The sequence below is a fragment of the Callithrix jacchus genome, chromosome 6 (assembly GCF_049354715.1).
Source record: "Callithrix jacchus isolate 240 chromosome 6, calJac240_pri, whole genome shotgun sequence".
NCBI lineage: Eukaryota > Metazoa > Chordata > Mammalia > Primates > Cebidae > Callithrix > Callithrix jacchus.
The window spans coordinates 15,953,412-15,976,054 of NC_133507.1; the positions used below are offsets into that span (position 1 = coordinate 15,953,412).

General features: G+C 38.9%; 1 protein-coding gene across 1 annotated transcript in view; it reads left to right on the plus strand.

Moving 5' to 3' along the window:
- Positions 1–22,643, plus strand: part of AGBL1 (AGBL carboxypeptidase 1) — a 798,761-nt gene that overhangs the window by 464,703 nt on the left and 311,415 nt on the right. The gene's annotated exons all lie outside the window — the stretch shown is intronic.

Consider the following 22,643-nt stretch of genomic DNA (forward strand, 5'->3'; position numbering starts at 1 on the left):
GTTTACTTAAGTCTAGAATAGTTACTCATTATTTATCTCCCAAGGAAATTTAGTTCTTTTTCTGGAGAAAAGAACTTAGAAACCAAGATCTGTGAACTTGGTGTGCTCATTGCTACTGATGTGTCTCATCAGACAGACCTAGGAGATAGGAGATATATACAGAAGTTATATAACCATGAGAGCGTAGAGGTATTTCCGGTTCAACACTAAAGAGTACATTCTAAGTTTTCTCTTTTTCATAGTTTTAAATGTCTTTTTCAACAGCCAAGAAGTGAGAAACCTGGCATGATAATCATTATTTTTCTGCACGATTCAGTTAACAGATAAATTGCATAGACTAATTGTTATATCAACTTCACTGGTATATAATTTATATACAATAAAATTCACCCACTTTATGTGTACCGTTTGATGAGTTTTGTCAAAGTGAAATCACCATGCATAATCGAAATACAAAATATTTCCAATATTCCAAAAAGTTGCTTCACACTAATTTGTAGTTAATCCTTCATCTGTAGCTCTAGGCAACCACTAATCTCCTTTTTGTTACCGCAGATTATATTTTTCATGTCTAGAATTTCATATACATTGAATCATATAATATGTGTTCCTGTTTCTGCTTCTTCTTGATGATTTTGAGATTCATCTTGTGTGACACTGATTGATTTTTTTTTTTTTAGTTTTGAGACAGAATTTTGCTCTGTCACTCAGGGTGGACTGCAGTAGTGCGATCATAGTTCACTGCAGCCTAGAACTCCTGGGCTTAAGTAATCTTCTTGCCTCAGTAGATGGGATACAGGTGCACTCAATCACACATGTCTGGCTATTTATTTTAATAGAGACGAAGTCTTACTCTGTTACCCACGCTGTCCTCAAGTGATCCTTCCACCTAGGCTTCCCAAAGTTCTAGGATTGCAGGAGTAAGCCACTGTGCCTAGCCCTGATCGATTTTTAAACCAAGCTTGCCTCCCTGGGATAAAACATATTTGTTCGTGATTTATTATCTTTTTATATGTTACTAGAGTCATTTTGCAAATGTTTTGTTAAAGATTAGTGCATCTTTGATTTTGAAGTATATTCGTAATTTTCTTTTTTGGTTACATCTTTGTCAGGTTGTGCTCACAGGGTATAATGTTGGTTTCATAAAATGTAATAAAAATGTTCTTTTCTTCTATTTTTTTATTAAGTAACTGGAAGAATATTGCTATTATTCATCTCTCAAATATTTAATAGAATTCACCAGTGAAGTCATCTAACCTGGAGTTTTGTTTGTAGGAATGCTTTTCATGGTGACATAGGGCTATTGCTAACTCTTCAGTGCCTTTAAATATCTTTGTTTTGTTTTATTTTTCAGGTTTATTTAAACACTGAAATTTGTAACATGAGAGATGTTAGTATGTGCTACATGATATTCCTTCACTAATAGAATAGAACAAAGTAAAATTGATTTTTAAAAATCTCAATCATACATTGGAACATAGTTTTACATCAGCAAATACACCTGAATACTACAGAGTATTTTATTTTATATACACATGACAATTTATTTATCTGATTTCACTACTTGTATACTCATTCTCATTTTCTTGAAACCTACTCTATAGAGGCCTTTATGCCTACTCAAATAACATCACTGTTGCCAACCTCACTGATTGCCTCTACTTCGCTCAATCAGATGGGAAGTCTTTCCTCCTTATTTCACCTGATCCATCAGCAGCATTTCACTGAATTGGTCACTCTCTTCTTTCTTCACTTGGCTTTCAGGGCACCACCTTTTCTTGAATTTCCCTGACCTCTCTGGTTGCTATTGTTTGATGTCATTTGCTGGTTCTGTTTCCTGCCCCTGAACTTTTAATGTTGAAATGCCATGAGGCTCTGTTCCTGGTCATCTTCTCTTCTCTCTGTACCCTCAATCCCTTGGTAATCTCATAACTTAGAGTGTCACCTCTATCTTATTAATTCCTAATTTATATCTTCAGCTCAGATCTTTTTTTCTAACCCCAGACCTGAAAGTCTAACAGACATCTTTAACTCATCATGTTCCACGCTGCGTGCTTCAAAACTTGCTCCTCTCACCTTCTTATGAATTCTCCAAAACCTACTCCTTAACCTTTTAGAAGTTCAGTTGCTGTCAATTCTGTCTTTCTGGTTATTCAATCCAGAATCACTGGCTTCAACAATGACTTTATTGCTGTCTTATATTGATCAAAATTCAAATTCTCTTGTCTTTACATTCCTAAAAAATCAAGAATCTTACCACTTTTCATCATGTCATTATATTATCCACTATTATCTCTCTCCACCCCTCCGTCTCTCTCATTCCTATTGGAGTCTGAAAGACCATCATCTCTTTCTTGCACTATAATTGTCTGACATGTTCTTCTTTCCTGCTGCACAGATAAAACGAATTTACTGAGACAGTAGTATTGCAGTAGAAAAAGTTTAATTAATGCAGGGCTAGTCAAGTGATATATCACTTGACTCAAATCAGCCTCCCCAGAAACTCAGAGGCTATGATCTTTATGGATCATTTGATGGACAGGGGGCAAGGGATTGGGTGCTGCTGATTGGTTGGGAGTGAAATCCCAAGGATTATTTTCCCATAAGGATGTGGAAAATAATCTTAGTATCTGTGGGTGGGGGCCACAGAGCCAGTTATCTATGAGTCATGTATCTCTATGGAGTAGGTCAGTTGCCAGAAAGAAAAAGTCTGAAAAACATCTCAAAAGACCAATCTTAGGGTGCTAGGTGTGGTGGCTCACACTTTTAATCCCAGCTCTTTGGAAAGCTGAGGCAGGAGAATTGATTGAGCCTAAGAGTTTGAGACCACCTGGACAACACAGGGAGACTCCATCTCTACACACACACACACACACACACACACACACACACACACGAAAAAAATTAGCTGGACATGTTGGCATGCACTTGTAATCCCAGCTACTCAGGAGGCCAAGGTGGGAGGATTGCTTGAGCCCTCCCTAATGATCATTTATTGCCCTTCAACAAAATTCCTCTTCTCCACCCCCTTTCATAACCTGTTTTGCTAGGATCCAAGTCCCCTATTCTTTCTGTAACTATATGATGATATATAAACTTCTGTTCCTCACTGAGGGGTTGGATCTCCATTCTAAAGGCTTTATATATACACATTAAATAACTTTGTGTCCCTTTTCGCCTATTAACCTTCTTTCTGAGAACTGATTTTTTTAGCGATCCTTCAGAAGGCCCTTGGCCCCCACACCTACTTGATCTTCTCCTAGTACATCTCCTCATTCACTGCTCCAGACACTGTGGTTTTCTTGCAATTCCTGGAAAATACCTGGTGCACTTCTCTCTTTTTTTTTCCCCAGAGATATACTTGGATAACAACTATCTTCAAGTAATCACTCAACTTTCTCCCTCCTAATGTAGCCTACCTTGATTGTTCTGTCAAAAACCATAAATAGCTCCCCTTCACCTTCACAGTTCCTAAATCTATTTATATGTTGCTTTCCTTCCTGTTTTTCCCACATTACTCATCAACTTCTAATATCATAAAATTTACTTATTATATTTTTATTATCTGCACTCCTGTTGAAATTTAATCTTCAAGAGCAGGGATCTTTATCTGTTTGGCTTGCCAGTATTGTGTACCTAAAATAGGGACTAACATGTGACAGATATTTAATAAATTCACTTGGAAAAAATTAGACAGATTCTCATTTTCCACAGCAAGATGAATTTTTGTTTATCCATTCATCCATCCTTCACTCCATTTGTCTCTCGTCCATGAATCCATGATAGACTGATCTACTGATCTATCTAATCTATATCTATCCATCCATCATCCATCTATCCATCCATCCCTCTCTCTCTTATCTAGCTAGCTAGCAAGCTCTCCATCTATTTACCTACCATTTTCTATCTATCTGGTTTTGAGCATTTATTCTGTATTTACTATGTCACAAATAGTGTTTAAAAGCTTTGGAAAAAATACATGTACAGTGATGGGCTGGAGCTTCTTATGCTAGTTTACAGGAACTGATTGTTCAATATTCAGAAATTTTACAATCTGGCTTTTAAAATAGGGGTAGCTTGAAATTGGCCATTGTAAAGGGTACTTATACCAGAGAAATTGGGAAATTCTGCAAATCAGGGCTTTCCTTGCTCTTTCCCTTCATCACCCCTGACTGCAGAGCCAGTTTACCAGTGTACCACTGGAAGTATAAGACCTCTTCTGCCATAAAGTGGTTAAACTCATAAGCATACAGCTCCTAAATAGAGTACGTCATAGACTCAAGAGGATAGTTAAGGTGGACTTACAGTATTCATATCTTGTGGAAATAAATGAGGAATATTCAGATGAGAATAGACAGAAGTTACTTACTCAGAGCTTGCTTTATCAAGGGCGTCAGCTACTATCACTTGTGTTTGGCAGAGACGCAGAAGCAGTTAGTGGAAAGCTTTATAAGTGAATAAATGGGAAAATCTGGTGTTCTAATTGAAGACTGTAGGCAAGATGAAACTGGATAAATAGAAGTGGGGCAACTTGTGTGATTGGTTTGGGGAGGGTATTTGGCTTTCTCTAGTCTGTCTTGAAACTGATAGGAGAGAGGGAACAAAAATAAGGAACTTTTCCACTTTTGATACAGTCCTGATCATCCTGAGCTGACTCCCTTAGAGGTTGTAATATAACTTTCTGGACTTCCTATGTGGGTCAGAGTTCTGTCATCATATTTTGTCTGGCTGTTGTCTGTAAATCTGGTCTCTTTGGTCCTTGGTTTTCTCATTTACTTGCTTATGAGGGGTTGACTTATTCAGAGAAGACACGGTTTCAGATATTCACTGCTAGAGGATTGTCACCACAGTCAACTGCATTGTGAAATATTGACTTTTTAGTTGTATTGTCGTGATAATCATATAATGAGGGAGAATCTGTGAAGAAGCATTTAAAACTCTGAGTAGAATGCAATGGACCATAGTCTTGACACTGTGACTAAAATGACAATTAATAGTTCACGTAAGATGCTTTGGACCCAAGAACACCAATTGCCAAGAGAACAACAGAAGCTATGGAGAATGACCTTAGTTATCTAAGTAGTTTTTTCCTTAATGCAAAACATAGCCAGTTCTACCTTGCCTGTTTGATCTAAGTGCAAAATCAATATTAGCAATGACACAGAAGCCACCATGACTAGCCCAAAAGGAACGTAGAGCAATGCAATTGTCAATCACTATTCTTGTCAACAAGTGAGACCATTTTGTATTCCATCTAGGGCAGAGCTAGTATCCTTAATGACTTCTGCCAGAGTTAGTGATTACTCGTTTAGAGCTTTTACTTCTTTATGTATGTTTCCCACTGTTGGGAACACTGCTATCAATGTTCTCACAAGCAGTGGGTCAATTTGAAACATGGATGCACCTATACTAAGAATATGACATTGAGATGACTTATTTTAGGTATGCTAATGGTATTTAAATACAGAAATTCAACTTAGATTTTGTTGTTCTTTAGGGAGTAAAATTAGGTCAACTGTTGAATTGTCAGTGTAAGGAGAAAGTTGATTTTAACAAGAAATCTGAAAATGGAGCAGAAGCCTTGAGAAAGTAGTAGGCTATTGAATGTTTTCCAGAGTGATTAGCCATTTCTCAGATGTAATGGGATGGTGTATAATATTCCAGCTTTGAGGGGGAGGTTGAAATAGATTATTAACTTTAATATCTCTTTCAATGCTAAGGGTCTATGTCTCAGAATGATTCTTGAGAGATGTTGATCATCCTGTTGGGAGAATAGTGATTAGTTTCACTAAGATGACTTCCTTTTACCTAGTTCTAAAATTTTTTACTTAGTTTTAAAGCCAGAGTCCCAAAGGGACACTTACTAGCATTATGTTGTTTTATCTGCCATAGAAAAGATTCTATAGTCATATGTTCTTCCCTAATAATTTGTTGCATTTTCTCTTTAAAGACCGTGAATCATGCAACTGAAGATGCTCACAATTCTGTTTTAGCTGCCATAAAGCCAGCCCAGGGACAAATTTGCCATTGACCACTTTAACTGTGTAGGATCAAATTGTCTCTATATTTATGCTTTTTCTTTCTGGTCTCAATCTCTTATTCTAAATGACATTGTCTCTGGCTTTCTTTTTTTGTTTTGAATTTACTTATGTTACACATTCTTCTAAGTATCTCAGATCCTCTGGGAAATGCAATGAGAAGTACATGAGTGGATTGATAAGTGAATGCATATATAATGGCTTGGCAAGTTGGTGTTCCTTTGGGTAAGTGCCTATAAGCAGTGATACCATCATGTTACACAGTGATCTAATAAGCTATCAATTCCTGTGCTTGCCAGTAATTTTCATTCTTACCCAGTATCCAAGTTCTTGTTCCCCAGATAGATTCCCATTTGGATAATCATCAGCCCCAATTCTATGCTTATTCTAAACAGTGGTGGTAAACAACTATTTTTTTTTTTTTTGCCCGAGGTTCAATTGATAAATAACTAATTGGGTGACAATATCGTAGACCTTTCTTACAGATCATAATTACGGTTCATAGGTGCTTGATATATAAGAGAATGTGCTTTTAATAATAAAAGCCCCCATATTGAAAAAACTTATTAAAATACTTCCTGTATTATATATAGGATACTTAAATTGACACTAGTTTTAGTCCCAAATTATGGTATACTTGATTTGCCGTCTTAGATTTAATGCTAACTTAATTTTTGAATAGTAAAAAGTGACTGCGTCTTTCTAATTCTTACTGATCTAAACATGTATAGAATGTGTTCAGTTCTGGGCAATATCCTTGGAGGGTGTGAACAAATTGAAATAGGTTTGGAGAAGGTTAACAAATTTGTGAGGACTTTTGAAAGTGTGTTTCCTGTCACGGCTGGAGCTATGAATTCTTAGTCTGGAAAGTGATTAAATTGACATGGTTATTTCTTTCAAATATTAGACTTGAATCTCTCCACTGTGCACTAAACCTTGTGCACACAAGGAGTCTTCCAGAAACATAAATGTTATCAGACAGGTGGTACATGTCGATAGTACCAAAATACACTTCATGAAGTACCCAAAATATTCTAAAAGGTCATGCAAAAGGACTGTATGGGATGTGGTTTTCTGATAATTGGCATATGACAACCTGCCTGTCAAGTCACTTCTGTGTATATCTCCTAGACTGTGCTCTGGGAATAGTCATCCTCTGGCAGCATGGGATGGGTTGACTCTGTCACTCAAACAATCTGCTCTTTGTTTTCCTACAGAAGGACCTTAGATGGGTTGATGAGGAGAGATCTCTGTAGCCCAGAAACTGGTTCCCAGGAAAGGAAGCTGAATCAGAAAGGATCTGGGAGGGGAGCATTGCTTTTCCTATCCCTACCCTCACCTCCAGAGCAACTCTGAATCTACTTTTATAGCTAAGCGATATCAAAATCAGAGAAGATAAAAGAGAGAAAATTAGGCTGACTTGTTCTTTTAGTGGCACAGTCCCAAAGCATTTTAAATCTTAAACATTCTAAACACTCCTGTAGTTTACCTGGGAGAGCTGATGCTAATTTAATCAAGGCAGAGGAGGAAGTCTCTAACAGTATTTGCTTTAAGCTCGGACATTCTCCATGTCCAGAGCCCGCTGGACTCCCTTTGTAAATTTCTCTAGACTTCTCCTTTTGTAAAACCCTCCTGGATATTAAAATACCCTAGGATTGGTGGTAACTAAAACCATTCCATTTCATTTTACTTGCATTAACCTCCAGCCAGACCTTTATGGAGTGAACAGCTGCCAGTGTCATTTGTTGTCAGAGGAGATGTTGGGAATAATATAGGGGAAAAGTCTGCTCACCAGTAGTCATTTGGTCAAAAGAAGGTAACATAGATTTAATTCATTATGAGTGGATTCTTCTATAGACTCAACTAGTTGAGGGTTATCAAATTCTCAGTAATTTTGAAAGTGATTAGGTAATACATTCTTTTTGTTTTTAATATATTTATCTTTCCAACTATGCATTGCTTATACTAATAATACAATTATCTTGAATTTATTGAAAATATTCTGAATTAGAATTAAAGGCTTGAAAACAGGTAGTGCCTTTCACAAAAAATGTGGCTGTAAAACTAAGCTTTAATCATGCTTCTGTTGGGTGCAAGTGGGTTAATTAATTCAATGAATTAATAAATGAACAAACCAATAAATGCTTTTTAAAATAGATATGAGTATGGTTCTTTCTGTTTCTGAAAAGACAGACAAGTTTCTGCCTGGCCAATTAAGACTTAAGAAGTCGGGGCCAGGCGCGGTGGCTCATGCCTGTAATCCCAGCACTTTGGGAGGCCAAGGCGGGTGGATCACGAGGTCGGGAGATGGAGACCATCCTGGTCAACATGGTGAAACCCCGTCTCTACTAAAAATACAAAAAATTAGCTGGGCATGGTGGTGTGTGCCTGTAATCCCAACTACTCAGGAGGCTGAGGCAGGAGAATTGCTTGAACCCAGGAGGTGGAGGTTGCGGTGAGCTGAGATCGCGCCATTGCACTCCAGCCTGGGTAACAACAGTGAAACTCCATCTCAAAAACAAACAAACAAAAAAGAAGTCACAAGTGATGACCTACAGAGGACAAAGGGAAAGAAAAGGAGATGTTTTAACTGGTGTTTTAGGCAGAATCCTCAGGAAGGACACATTCCATTTAATAGCAGTTATAATTTCTCCCATCTCTTCTATATGAACCATGTTATTTTATTTTGAGGTGGTTTAGGCAAATTATCATCATTACTCCATCTAATAGATAAAGAAATGGAGATAGACAGGATAAATATGAACTTTAAGTGACGTAGCTGCTTAATAAATGTGTTGAGGCCAGATCCCAGGCTCTTGGCTTAACCACATACTCCTTCCACTAGATTACCTGGACATGCAAAATATATAAATTATCTCCATTAAATGTAAGCCACCAGTAGTTACTGTATCTTGATCGTTCTCTTTCTCCCTTTCTTCTTCCCTCCCTTCTTTTTCTTTTCCTTTATCTTTCCTTCTCTTCTTTACTTTTCATTTTTCTTTCTTTATAACATCATGACATTGGCAGATATTAATAATCCCTTTGCCAGAGGAAATCTAATCCACACTAACAATGAGTCTGAGTTTTAGATTCTTAATTCATCTCATGTTGTATGACGGGAGTGGGGTTGGTGTAAAAATCTCCTCCTCCATGGGATTATTCTGAGGATTAAGCTTGATCATTATGTGAAGTGCTCAGCACAGCTTCTAGGACATTGAGAGATTAAGAACTCAATGAATGGTAGCTTTTGATGTTGTGGTGTTGTATGCTCACCAAGTGACGATGAAGTTGAAATTGATAAAAAGAAATTCATCCAAATTTCAAAGAGAGGGAAGTAGAGTCACAGAATGTATAGCCCTGATTTGAGATGAAACCCAGGTATCCTATCAGTCAGTTAGGGCTATTTCTGGGCAAATTCCAGTCAAGTTTAATATAGTCCTTGCATGTGAAAAGATTTGTAATGAGTTGAAAAATATTCAGCTAGTGGGGAATACATGAATTATTTATTTAACAATAGGATTGTGAAATCATAATCATGATTCAATGGTATGGGTTATTTTTATTTTATAAACAAGATGGGAAATTATTTAAAGATCAGCCTTTGACTAGGGAAATGTCTTAGGAATATGAAAATGAGAATTCTAAAGTTAAATGCATTAGTAGGAAAAAAAATAAGGATTGTAGGGAAGAGTGACTTCAGCTAGGGCTTTGAAATCTTGGAGTTGATATCAAAAGTGTTCCTTCTAAGTGGAATGCTAGGATCTCTGTTGCTCCGCAGTGGACCAATAGAGGACACATTCCTAATCATGCCACATCTTAAATCAGGCCTCTCACCCTGGCTGCTGACATGTTGTTTGGTATAGACCTGACCTGCAATTGTAGATGAAGCCCCATGCCAAATGGTTCAATTACAGTTCAGAAGAAAGCAATGAGAGGATAAAGGCAGGATAGGTCCACATGCATTCTGAATGTGGGCAATTTCTGGCCTCTCTAAACCAGAGGAGATAATTTCTCTTCGTTCTTAGAACTCAGGATTTCTTATCCCTCAATATTCGGCCATCCCCCACCATCATCTATTTCTTTCTATTTCATCAATTTATCTTTCCAAATACAGATTTTCTCGGTCATGGCACAAACCTTTCCTTCCAAAGGACCCACTATCTGATGCATGTTTCAGCATCCCACCTTTATGTATTAATTATGTGGTTGTTTAGGAAATAGTTGGAAACTGACTTAAGAATAAGGATATAAAATCCATTTAAGATTTCTCTTACTATTGTTGTTCCCTCCCTGCCCCCCACTGTCTCAAGCATCTGGGCACTTGGCTAAAGGTTAGTGCAATGACACATGCTCCCTGTCCCCCTTAACCCCCTATTTTCTCATATCCATCCATTTTACTTTCTAGATGGGCATTCTGCCTGAGAACGGGATAAAGCTGGCACACTACCTACCAGAAAAGAAATCTTTGTTTTCAGAGAGGAGTATTGAATCAAATCTCTCAGAAGGGGAGCCTGACCCCTTCCCTCTCTTCCCACCGCTTCCATCTGGAAGAGAAGAGAAACAGAGAAATTCGAAAAGTTGCCAAAGTTTAATTACTTCTACTGAAAGTGCCAAAAAAAGAAAAAAAAAAGTAAAAGCTTATCCTTTAGTGGAAGAAACCCAGAGGACCCTGTGGACATTTGCAGCAGTCTGTTTGCCATTTTTTTTTTTTTTTTTTTTAGTTTTCTACTATAGACTAGTAGTAAATTTCCGCTTTGTTTCTAAGAAGAACGAGGACAGATTGTCCCTTGGAGACTTCAACAGGGTGTTTCAGATTCTGCCTCTAGAGACAAAACTATTGAGCCATCCCCAAATATTTCTGTTTTAAGATTCACGCAACCTGAAATTTCAGGCAAGCATTTTCTTATACCATTAGCTCATCAAATCGACCATCCACCTATATAAACTGTGTTAAAATTACATCCATTTCTAACAAACTCATCGGGGCCACCTCAGCAGATATTAAAATAGATGATTTTTCTAGGAGAGAAACAAAAATTCAACAAACATGCAAAGAAATGAAAATTAGAAAGTTGTAATATGAAATTATATAGGTAATTAGATAATTAACATTCTCATTAAACAACAGTTATTAATTACCTACCATATGTCAGGTCTACACACTTTTATTTGTCTTACTGTAATTATCTAGCATGACAACCCTGTGAAAGAAGGTACTATTTTCATTTAATAGGTTCAAAGAGAGCTACATTTTCATTGAGGTTATGGGACTTGGCCAAAGTTACCCATCTAATAATGAACAGAGCTAAAATTTCAATCCGTGTGTTCTGATTGAAATCAGGCCAGGAAACTCCTCAGTTAACTCTCAGTTACTAGCTTGTGGATCACCACACATTTAGCTGCCTCTTCTTTGCCTGTGGCATATTTTCTCTGTGCTTTACCTTTTAACAATACCTGTACATTTGGGTTGACATATACCAACCTCAATCAATAGGTAACAAAATTCTCTTTTCTACTTTTTAGTAGGTTGGATAGGCAGGTGAATGAACCCATTAATTAAAATGATGTATACATTTTTATGAATTGCAATGATTGCTATTGTCACCTTTCTTTTCTTTTCATTTTTTTTTTTTTTTTGAAATGGAGTTTTCCTCTTGTTGCCCAGGCTGGAGTACAATGGCTTGTTCTCAGCTCACAGCAACCTCCACCTCCTGGGGTCAAACAATTCTCCTGCCTCAGCCTCTTGAGTAGCTGGGATTACAAGCGTATGCTACCATGCCTAATTCTTTATTTTTAGTAGAGATGGGGTTTCTCCATGTTGACCAGGCTGGTTTCAAACCCTTGACCTCAGGTGATCTGCCCGCCTCGCCCTCCCAAAGTTCTGGGATTGCAGGCATGAGCCACTGCACCAGGCTCACCTTTTTTCACATGTAGCAGTCAAAACTGGTGACATGAAGAATAATTTTTTTTCAATAACAAATTTGGAAGTTGAAGATAACAACATTATTTGAAAGAAATACAGCTAATATTCCTTCAGCTTTTAGCATCAAGCCTGTTCCTAAAGGAAAATTCTTTGCATTACAAATGAGACATTGTAGGTTTTCTGTTTTGTTGGTGACTTTTTAAATAAAAAAAGAGAATCTCATATCTTTAAGTTTTCTGTGAAATCAGCATGCTTTGCTTTTTGATTTCTGATGTCTTCCTTATCAATCTAGTTCTTTGTGGATTTATTGCTCAAATCTGTGCAGCAGCTAAAAATCATTCTTTGATACAATGCTGGCAGTAAGCATTAACTTCTACATTGAGGGAAATTGATATGGAGGATGATGGTGCAACCAGCGATTGGAAGCCAGTTGGGCTTTCTGTTTCAAGCCCTTTGTACTTTCCAAATCTTTGATGTACCTGGCTCATTCTTAACATCACATGGAATACAGAAATTGGCCTTAGAGGTTAAGACATTGATTTTGCTAGTCAGGTTTTGATTTTTCAGAGTATGGCAAAAAGTTCATACTTTACTGAACTGGATTCAGAGGCTGTGTGTGAGAGTGTGTGTGTGTGTGTGTGTGTGCGTGCATGCGTGTGTGTATGCATGCATGTATGTTATGTGGTTTGGGCTGGGCTAGAGGAGGCAGTGTGAGTTGAAGAGTAAAGAAGGCCAGGTGTGGTGGCTCACACCTGTAATTCCAGCACTTTGGGAGGCCGAGGTAGGTAGATCACCTGAGGTCAGGAGTTGGAGACCAGCCAGGCCAACATTTCTACTAATTTTTAGTAGAAACCCTGTGTCTAATAAAAATACAAAAATTAGCTCAGCGTGATGGCAGTTACCTGTAATCCCAGCTACTTGGAAGGCTGAGGCAGGAGAATGGCTTGAATCTGGGAGGTGGAGGTTACAGTGAGTAGAGATGGTGCCACTGCATTCTAGCCTGGGTGACAGAGTGAGACTCTATCTCAAAAAAACAAGAGTAAAGAAGAAAGTAGCTTGAATGATAAAATGTTCTAGTTACTGCATTAATTGTTTTATATTCTACAGACTGAGAGCTGAGATTTGGCTACTGTGGTTCTGTTTAAGCAAAATGGCATATTTGGGAGAGTGAAAACATTCCTTCTAGGATCTCCTTAGAAACCGAGCTCTCTGGTAAATTGGCAAGGACACTCAACAGTACTGAGTTTTCTGTGTGAATTAGTTTGAGTAAAATATTAAGTAAAGACAGAGAGATGGCCAAAATTATATTTGTCTAAGTTATACTTCAGGGAAGAGATATAAAGAGGCTGTTTATTAGTATCTGACACTATTGGACACCTGATAATTGTTGAACAACTCACCACTAAATAGAATTTAATCTGGCTTTGTTCTGAAACCTTGTGAAGAATAAGGTGAGAGTAAAATGATGTTTAGAGAGAAGACTAAGAACCAGCCCCTACTCCTCCTCTCTTGAACTCTGAATTATCATGCTTTGATTAAAAATAATTAACAGGCTTTCTTTGGAGCAGGTTTAGATTTATAGAAAAATTGAACAGAAAGTAGAGACTTCCCAAATATTCCCTTTCTCTCCTCCCAGCTCTCCCTATTATTAATATTTTGCATAAGTGTGGCATATTTGTAACAATGGATAAGCCAATATCTATATTATTAACCAAAGTCCATAGTTTATGTAAGGTTCATTCTTTGTGTTGTTCATTCTATGGGTTTTGACAAATGTATAATTACATGTATCCTAGGTTGTAGTGTTATATAGAGTGGTTTTACTGCCTTAAAAGTCCCCTGTCCTTCACCTACTCATCACTCCTTCTTTCTCTTTCCCAAACCCTTGGTAGAAATTACTGATTTTTAAAACTGTCTCTTATAGTTTGGCCATTTCCAGAATGTCATATTGTTGGAATGATACATATGAAATCTTCTCAGGTTGGCTTTTTCCACTTAGCAAGATTTATTTAAGGTTCATCCATTTCTTGTTATGGCTTGATAGCTGCCTTATTTTTCACACTACATATTACATTATCTAGAGATACCACAGTTTGCTTGCAAGCTTTAGCTATTATGAGTCAGGTGCTTTAGACATTTGTGGGTAGGTTTTTGTGTGGACATACAATTTTAACTCATAATGGCAAGGAATGTGATGACTGTATACTATGGTAAGAGTATGTTTAATTTTGCAAGAAACTACCAAACTGTCTTTCAAAGTGGCTTTGCATTCCCAGCAGCAATGAATGAGAGTTCCTGCTGCTCCACATCCTTACCAGCATTTGATGTTTTCTATTTTGGCCATTTTACTGGGTGTATAGTGGTATCTCATCATTGTTTGAGTTGTCATTCTTTAATGACTTATTATGTTGAACATCTTTCTGTAACCCTCTTTGACATCTATATGTCTTTTTTGGTGAGGTGTCTGTTTAGGTCATTTGCCCTTTTAAAAATTGGTTTTCTTATTGTAGAGTTTTATGATGTGCTTTGCTTTTTTGATTTCTGATATCTCAAGGGGAATGTGCTATGGAGGAATAATTGTTGTTATGCAAATTTTGTGTTTCTCAAGCTGGGGTGAGGAAAGTCTAGGCAGTGCATGGACATGTTGTCAAAGGTTAACACATTATTATTTTATTTGAGATGGTATCTGTAAACCATGAGAGAAACATTTATTGGTAATCTGGAGGGCCACTTTGTAACTGAATCCTATCATCTGCTTTCTGCACCTGCATTTCCATTAGTATTTATAATTGCTTTAACACCAAATAATGACACAAAAGTGACACAGTTTGTTTTTAATGCAGGATTTTTAAAACCAGTATTTTTTAATCCTGCTAGTATGTGGATATATTATTTGGGATCCAGGACAGCTTTTACCCTGCATTTCAGGTGTTTCTGGAGAGAAACACCAGAAATACCACTACCAGGCTGTGGTCACAAACTGCAGTCATCTCAACTATGTTAGGGTAATATTTTCTTTGCCTTGGTTAGATGCGGTATTGAGGTAAAATCAAAGCAGAGAAGAGGGACTGCTCTTTGTCCTCTTCTAATTCACTTTCCAATCTTAGATTTTGAAAGCAAGGGAATGCAAGAGCAAAGAATATTTGCCTAAATACAACCTTCTTTTTTTCCCATTTGATAAGACACTATGCAGAGAAATGTGGCTCAAACTGAATAGCCTTGCAGCCTTCTCATTCAAAAATGATGAGTTCTTGTCCTTTGTAGGGACATGGATGAATCTGGAGAACATCATTCTCAGCAAACTGACACAAGAACAAAAAATGAAATACCACATATTCTCACTCATAGGCGGGTGAGGAAAAATGAGAACACATGGACACAGGGAAGGGGGTACTACACACTGGAGTCTATTGGGGGGAATAGGGGAGGGACAGTGGGGGGGGAGCTGGGGAGGGATAGCCTGGGGAGAAATGCCAAATGTGGGTGAAGGGGAGCAAAACACACTGCCATGTGTGTACCTATGCAACTGTCTTGCATGTTCTGCACATGTACCCCAAAACCTAAAATGCAATTAAATAAAAAAAAAGAAAGAAAAGTAAAATGCTTGGGTCCCGGGAGGCATAAAGTGGTAGAGGCAGAGCAAGGGATGCCTTGAACTGCCTTCCCTGAGAGATTGCTATATATGATGTGAGGCTGAACTGCAGGATCTGCCAGAAGAGACCTGGCAGGTATCCAAGCAGGATGACGGCAGCAGACCGGGGAGCTCTGCCCGTTGAAAAGAGCAGCTGCTCTTCAGTGTCAGTCAGTTCTGCGTACTGAAATGTGAGCTCGAGTCAGATCTTCTGATTTTTCAAGGGAAGTTGGAAATCTGATTTTAATGGAAAGTCTCCTAATTTTCAAATGTTGGCAATGAATTTGACCCCTGTGAACATCAGGAAACATATGATTTTAATGGAAAGTCTCCTAATTTTCAAATGTTGGCAATGAATTTGACCCCTCTGAGCATCAGGAAACATATGCCTGAATGAGATGTGGCCAATCGCAGGGCTTCCAAGTTGGTGATTTTTGCTCTCCCCTTTGGGTTTGCATTGCTAGTGATTTGCTGATGTGAAACTGCACCTTGGCAAACAGAATGTGGCTATGTGGAATATGACACAGGAAGCACACTTTGCATAATTTTTAAGTATGTGACTTATTTGCTTTCAAATATATTTAGCTGAACTGTCTGGGTGGGCTCTTGTGACTATGTCACATTAAACTCCATTTTTACCTGCTGTCTGATCCAACCCACACACCCAGACAGAGAGATACATCCCTGAAGGTGTTACCACCTGTATATGGATAAAGATTGATGAAACCAGCTTTCTTCTGGAGGAGTAGGAAGAGATGGAAAGAGAATGCATACAAGGAAATCAGAAAGGTGGAGGAATTCAGCCCAGAAATCCTGGGAAGCAGAGGTTGCTAGGTTGCTGAGACCCAAAGGTGACCAGCCATCAAATGCTGTTTCAGATAACCCAAGCTGAGAATCACAGCTGAGAGCAGAGAAATCTGGTGCCTGGGCTATTGCATACTTCATTTGCTGTGTTCTGTACCAGTAGCTGTGGTATGGAGTATTGACACCTGTGAGATAGGGTATGTATAGTTCCAGGAATTGATTTGTGTGGACCAATTCTTGGGCTTAATACTGTTTTAGTGGACCCAGGTTATAGAACTCAATCATAGGACACATTGCATTGTCTCCCCCAAACACCTCATTCTCATGAGAAGCTTCTTGTTAAAAAAATCCGTTTATTCTAACAAATAACTTGGCATAACAGAGATCATGTGAGAATCGTTACAATAGCCAGGTGAACAATGCCTGCTCTCTCCAAAAGATAGACGGGAGAAAGATTTGTAAACAACATACTCATAGGAAAACAAAGCAAAGCAAAATGACCCAGGTGTTCATAGCAATTCATCCAGATCTCCCTCAATTTCTTATTAAATGCCAGCCATATGCTGGGGTTTTGTGTTCTGTCTAACACTCCCTGTCTCAAGTTTTTATTTTAACTTTAATTGTACCCATTTTATGGATGAAGCCATGCGTCTGTGAACACGTCATTTGTGCAAGTTCAGAGATCAAATAAACAGCAGAGCTATGCATCCAAAAAGACTACAAGTCTCCCCAATCTCCATCAATGGAACATCAAACTTCTAATGTGTCTTAGGGGCAAAAACATGGTTTTCTGCTAGGGATTTAATTAGACTACTGGTTTAACAAGGTATCTCCTCTTTCTGTAGCATGGTAAATTCAATGGAAGATAGTCATTTCTTCTTGTTTGACTGTTGTTATTTTTTTTTTTTTTTTTTTGAGACGGAGTTTCGCTCTTGTTACCCAGGCTGGAGTGCAATGGCACAATCTCGGCTCACCGCAACCTCCGCCTCCTGGGTTCAGGCAATTCTCCTGCCTCAGCCTCCTGAGTAGCTGGGATTACAGGCGTGCGCCACCATGCCCAGCTAATTTTTGTATTTTTAGTAGAGACGGGGTTTCACCTTGTTGACCAGGATGGTCTCGATCTCTTGACCTCGTGATCCACCCGCCTCGGCCTCCCAAAGTGCTGGGATTACAGGCTTGAGCCACTGTTGTTATAATATAAATAGCACTGTTGTTGTAATATATGTGGATAATTGAATTTCATTACTATCATACCGTTACGTTAATGCAAAACCTCCAACACAGCAGACTGAGAAAAACCTAGTCAACCCAGTGGTTCTTTCGCCTACAGAATACTGAACAAAAGTTTAAGATCAAGCAACATCAAATAGTTTAAGAAAAATTAGAATTTTTTAGCATGAAATGGTGGATTTGAAATGCTTACCTCGGGCCCTTAGTTGTGAAGAGACACTTTCTTGGATGTGAATGAGTAATGTACTCTGGCCGCAGCAGCCAGAAAAGTCAGCCTGAGGCTGCTCACTGTTCTGCCCCAGGAAGAAACAGATAAACAAATGACTTCCCTAGACTAAGTAGATGATACAGTTTTGAGTTTAAGATGGAAAATGACCAAATCCAAATAATTTCCAGCAAATCTTGCGGGGAATGGGGGGGGAAATAAAAGGAATGTTTCTGATTTAGACTGAATGTAAAAACCTACCCCACTTCACACTTTGTGGGGACATTCCAAGATAGGTCCAAAATCAGTACTTACTTCAATTCTCTAATCACATATTTTGCTTCCCTAATTACATATATTTTTCCATCTGTTTTCCCACCGTGTTCTTGCCTTTTGTCTTTCATTAAGTGTTTGCGGAGGTTGTGATATCTACAGTGTCCTATACTCTGGATCGGTGGTTCTCAACGTCCGCTTCTTGAACGAGCAGCTTCAGTGTCACCTTGGAAATGTTAAAAGTGAACATTCTCAGATTTACTTCAGACCTACTGAATCAGAAACTCAGGAGTGGGATCTGGGAATCTGAGAAAAACTTAGTCAACAATATTAAGTGTCTTCACAAGACCTCCAGGTGATCCTGATATATGGTCAAGATTGAAATTGTGACTAACCTAGACTGCAAAACGGAATGGGGCTTCTATCTTGTATCTGTCTTGGTAGCTTGCAATTTGCTAATAGGTACTGCATTAAATTATTAGTTCATGATAAACTATATTTTATAAGTAAAATTTCAATGCTGCGAAAGAAAATAACTCTCAAAGATGAATTCTTCCAGCAAGGCAGTTTTCTTCTGTAGAAGAGTGGAGAGTGCAGGGATGGGGCAATGATGGCCGGGCATGATTGGACAAAGGGGGAAGGGGTACTTATGCCTGATGGGGGTTGTCCCTACTGCTGTGTCGTTTCCTATTGGCTTGGGTTAGACCACACAAGCTAGATTAATCCTGACTGGCTATTTTAAAAAGAGTACTGGTCAGAGCCGGAGTGGTGGTGTGGGTGCTTTGGCAGGAAGGGCAGTTACAGGCATGTCAGAGCAGGTAGCTGGGGTGATCAGCTGACTGGGATGAGTCAGGATGTGTTGGGGAGCAGATGTGAACTACTGATTAGAACCGGTGGAGAAAGATGCTTATGGGAATTACAAGGAAGTTACACTTTAAAATAGAATAGAAACTTTAAGAAAGAATAAGAGAGCTGAGCATACTGACATACTGATTCTTTGAAGAGAAACTTGGGGTTTACTATAACATATGATACACGCATGCTCAGGGTGTGTGGATGAACAAAGAAAGCAACAAAATCAAAATCAATATTTTAGAGGAATATCTAAGACACTTTAAATCCAACAACTTCTTGTTGTCTACAGGTTGTCACCTATATATTTGCATATTTACAACGTGCAGCCCATCTTAAATTAGCAGACACCCCAACCACTGGTAATCCGTAACAACAAACCAGGAGGAAACCAAATTCTATTTGGAGAATTTTTCAGTATAAATGTTGTGAAACATACCTTTAATCTTTTTGTTTGTGAAGCCATTCAGTTTTACTGGGGCCTAGAATTTGAACCCAATGCCACATCAGGAGAGAGACATAGAGGGAGAAATATTCACCAGTCCAGGGAACAAAGAGTTAACATCAGCTTCTGCCAGGTGAATTGCATCCTGTTGCAATTTACAACAGGATGTGGAAATCTTTGCTGATTTATTGCAGCCTTTTCTGTCAAGGTATTTTCCCTCCCTTGGTAATCTCATCAGAAAGACAACTTACATTTCTGTGGATTTTTTAAAGCATGATATTTGATAGTCAACAAAGGCCAGAGAAGTGGTTTGTATTAGGAGAACAAGCCCATTTGTAAGATACTGTGAAAGCAGCAGCTACATGAAAAAAACTCCGGTTGGAAGTTTACTGTAAACTCAGGGTGAGTCAACAGAACCGCAAGACTGCCAAGAAACTTAATTTGATCTTGTGCTGCATTCACAAGTGGCTGGTGTTTAAAATGAGGGGCAGACTGAGTGTTCTGCTCAGTAGAGGTCAGGACACACCTGAGCATTGCCTTCTGTTTTGAGCTTAGTTCAAAGAAATTTAACAAATATGGCCGGGCATGGTGGCTCACACCTGTAATCCCAGCACTTTGGGAGGCTGAGGTGGGTGGATCACGAGGTCAAGAGATCGAGACCATCCTGGTCAACATGGTGAAACCCTGTCTCTACTAAAAATACTAAAATTATCTGGGCATGGTAGTGCGTGCCTGTAATCCCAGCTACTTGGGAGGCTGAGGCAGGAGAATTGCCTGAACCCAGGAGGCGGAGGTTGCAGTGAGCCGAGATCACGCCATTGCACTCCAGCCTGGGTAACAAGAGTGAAACTCCGTCTCAAAAAAACAAAACGCAAACCCCAAATTTCCAACCCAAATCAGACTCTAGCTTCTCTACATAGTAATTGTGAGGGAAAGAGAAAACCATCACCATCAGCTGGAGATAAAACCTCCATAGTGCTCCTCACCTTTTGGGAGATCTTGGTGGGGAAGAGGAAGGGTGAGACTCTCAGAGATTTGCCTTTGACCAGCAACAGAATGCATCATCTCCATGAGTTTTTTAATATGCAAGTAGGATCCCCTGAAGGGCAGCAGAATATGCCACCCCAAAATATGCTAGCTGCTTAGGCATAAGGATAATTTTGAGCTAGAGGCATATTAACAATAAATAAATCAATCCCTGATTTTAAAACTTAGACTAAATGGACCCTGCCTTGGCCAAGGGGATTCCAAAGAAACCTGAAAAACTAGCTCAGGCCATGATGGAGTCAAGGGAAAGGGAAGAATGGGGGTCTGACTTGCCTCATCATACACTCCTCCCTTTGAAGTTTAGACAAAGTGACCAGCATTAACATTAAAACAGAGATCTAAAGACTGACAAAACGGACTCATTATAGCAAGAAGCTAAACTTTTCTAAGCTGACTCTGGTACAGCATCACATGGCAGCAAGCCCTGAAGGAAATCGAAGTCTTTTACACCCAAATATATATGTTTGACATATTTTGAAATGGCCCTGCAAAGCTGTTTCTTGTGGGAAAAACTTGTACTCATTAGAGAATCTCCTTTTCTTACTAGGTCTTTTCTAGAGAGTCTGACACCTTTTAAGGTTCAATAAGAGAATTTTACCACCTATTCTCTCTGAAGCCAGCTGGCTACCTGGAGGCTTTATCTACATAACCAGAAACTTGGCTTCTGCAATATCCGCCCCCCTCTCAACCCCAGCTAACTTTCCTTAACTCAAGCTGATTTCAACTCTTCAGGCAGAGCTACCCTGTTTGAACCAGTTGACAATCAGGAAATCTTTGAATCCACCTATGATCTGGAAGCTTTCCTACCTACAAGATGTTTTACCTTTCCAGGTCCAACCAATGTATACCTTACATATAAGGATTCATGTCTTTGCCTGTAACTTCTGTCTTTCTAAAATGTATAAAGCCAAGATGTAACACAACCACTTTTGGCACATGTTCTCAGGACCTCGTGAGGCTGTTACAGGCCATGGTCCTTAACCTTGGCAAAATAAATCTCCAAAGTGATTAAGACTTGTCTCAGATACTTTTTGGTTTACAGGCACCTCAAAAAAGAAAACAAAAGCAGGAATCAGAGTCAGAGGTTTGTTGGTTTTGCAACATGAGATCCCAAACCATCCGAGGACTGCAGCATGGTGAAGGCAGTCCAAGTTCCATCAGCTTGTAGGTGACTTTAGTTGGTGCCTGGACAGTTAATGGGGAAGAAGACGATGACTGGCATGTTCAGAAGACTCGATGCTGCTTAGCCAGATGGGTGGCAGTCAGAGCCATGGGCATTTAGCTGGGACGGAGAAGGCTTGCTGTTAAGTACTTCAAGGCTGCCTTGTGAAAGAGCGATTAGAATTATTCTGTGTGTTTACAAGAGCTAGAACTAGGAATTGTAAAGTGGGGAATTACCTGAGCCAGACTTCAGATCACAGAAAGTAAATCACCAGCACTTATGAGCTACCTAAAGAAGGCATGACATTTCCCAGAAAGTGGGCATTTTCTATTGAGGGATGAAAACAAACGTTGGCTGAAGCCCAAGCTCTGCTACTCGAAGTAGGATCCTCACACCAGCATCAGTTCCATCACCTGGGAGCTTGTTAGAAACAAAGAATTTCAGACCCTATCCCAGACCTCCTGAATTAGAATATGTAGCATAATAAGATTCTTCAGTGATTCACATGCATGTTAATGTTTGGGAAGTCCTGAGTGAAAAGACCAAACTCTAGGGAAGTTATTCAAGGTAGTTCAAATAAGTAATGGATGATGGGTGGATTCCCTTCCATCTCCTAAGGCAGATGGGGTAAGGAGCTGCTGCAAACTCTGTGTGGTAAGGGAAAGAACTTATCCCTCTGAGTTGTTGGTTTTAATAGAAATAAATCTTAAGAACAGAAGAATGTGCAACCCAGAATTAGTTACCTGGCTCTGTATAAAATAAGATTCTATTTTAACTTTAATTAAGCATCTATTATGTTCTGCCAGGCACTAAGAATAAGACAGAATAAATAATATGTGCACGGAGCTCCATGTATTAAACTGTTATACTCCACCCCTAACAGTTGAAATCATTTACTGACCCTGGGGCTCTTGCCTTTATTTCTGGACAAATTTAGCTCATCCTCATTGTCACTTTCTCCCAGCTCTGCTCCTTCCCTAATTCTTGTTAATATTGCTATTCACATGAATGCCCAGTACCCTGGAATACTCCA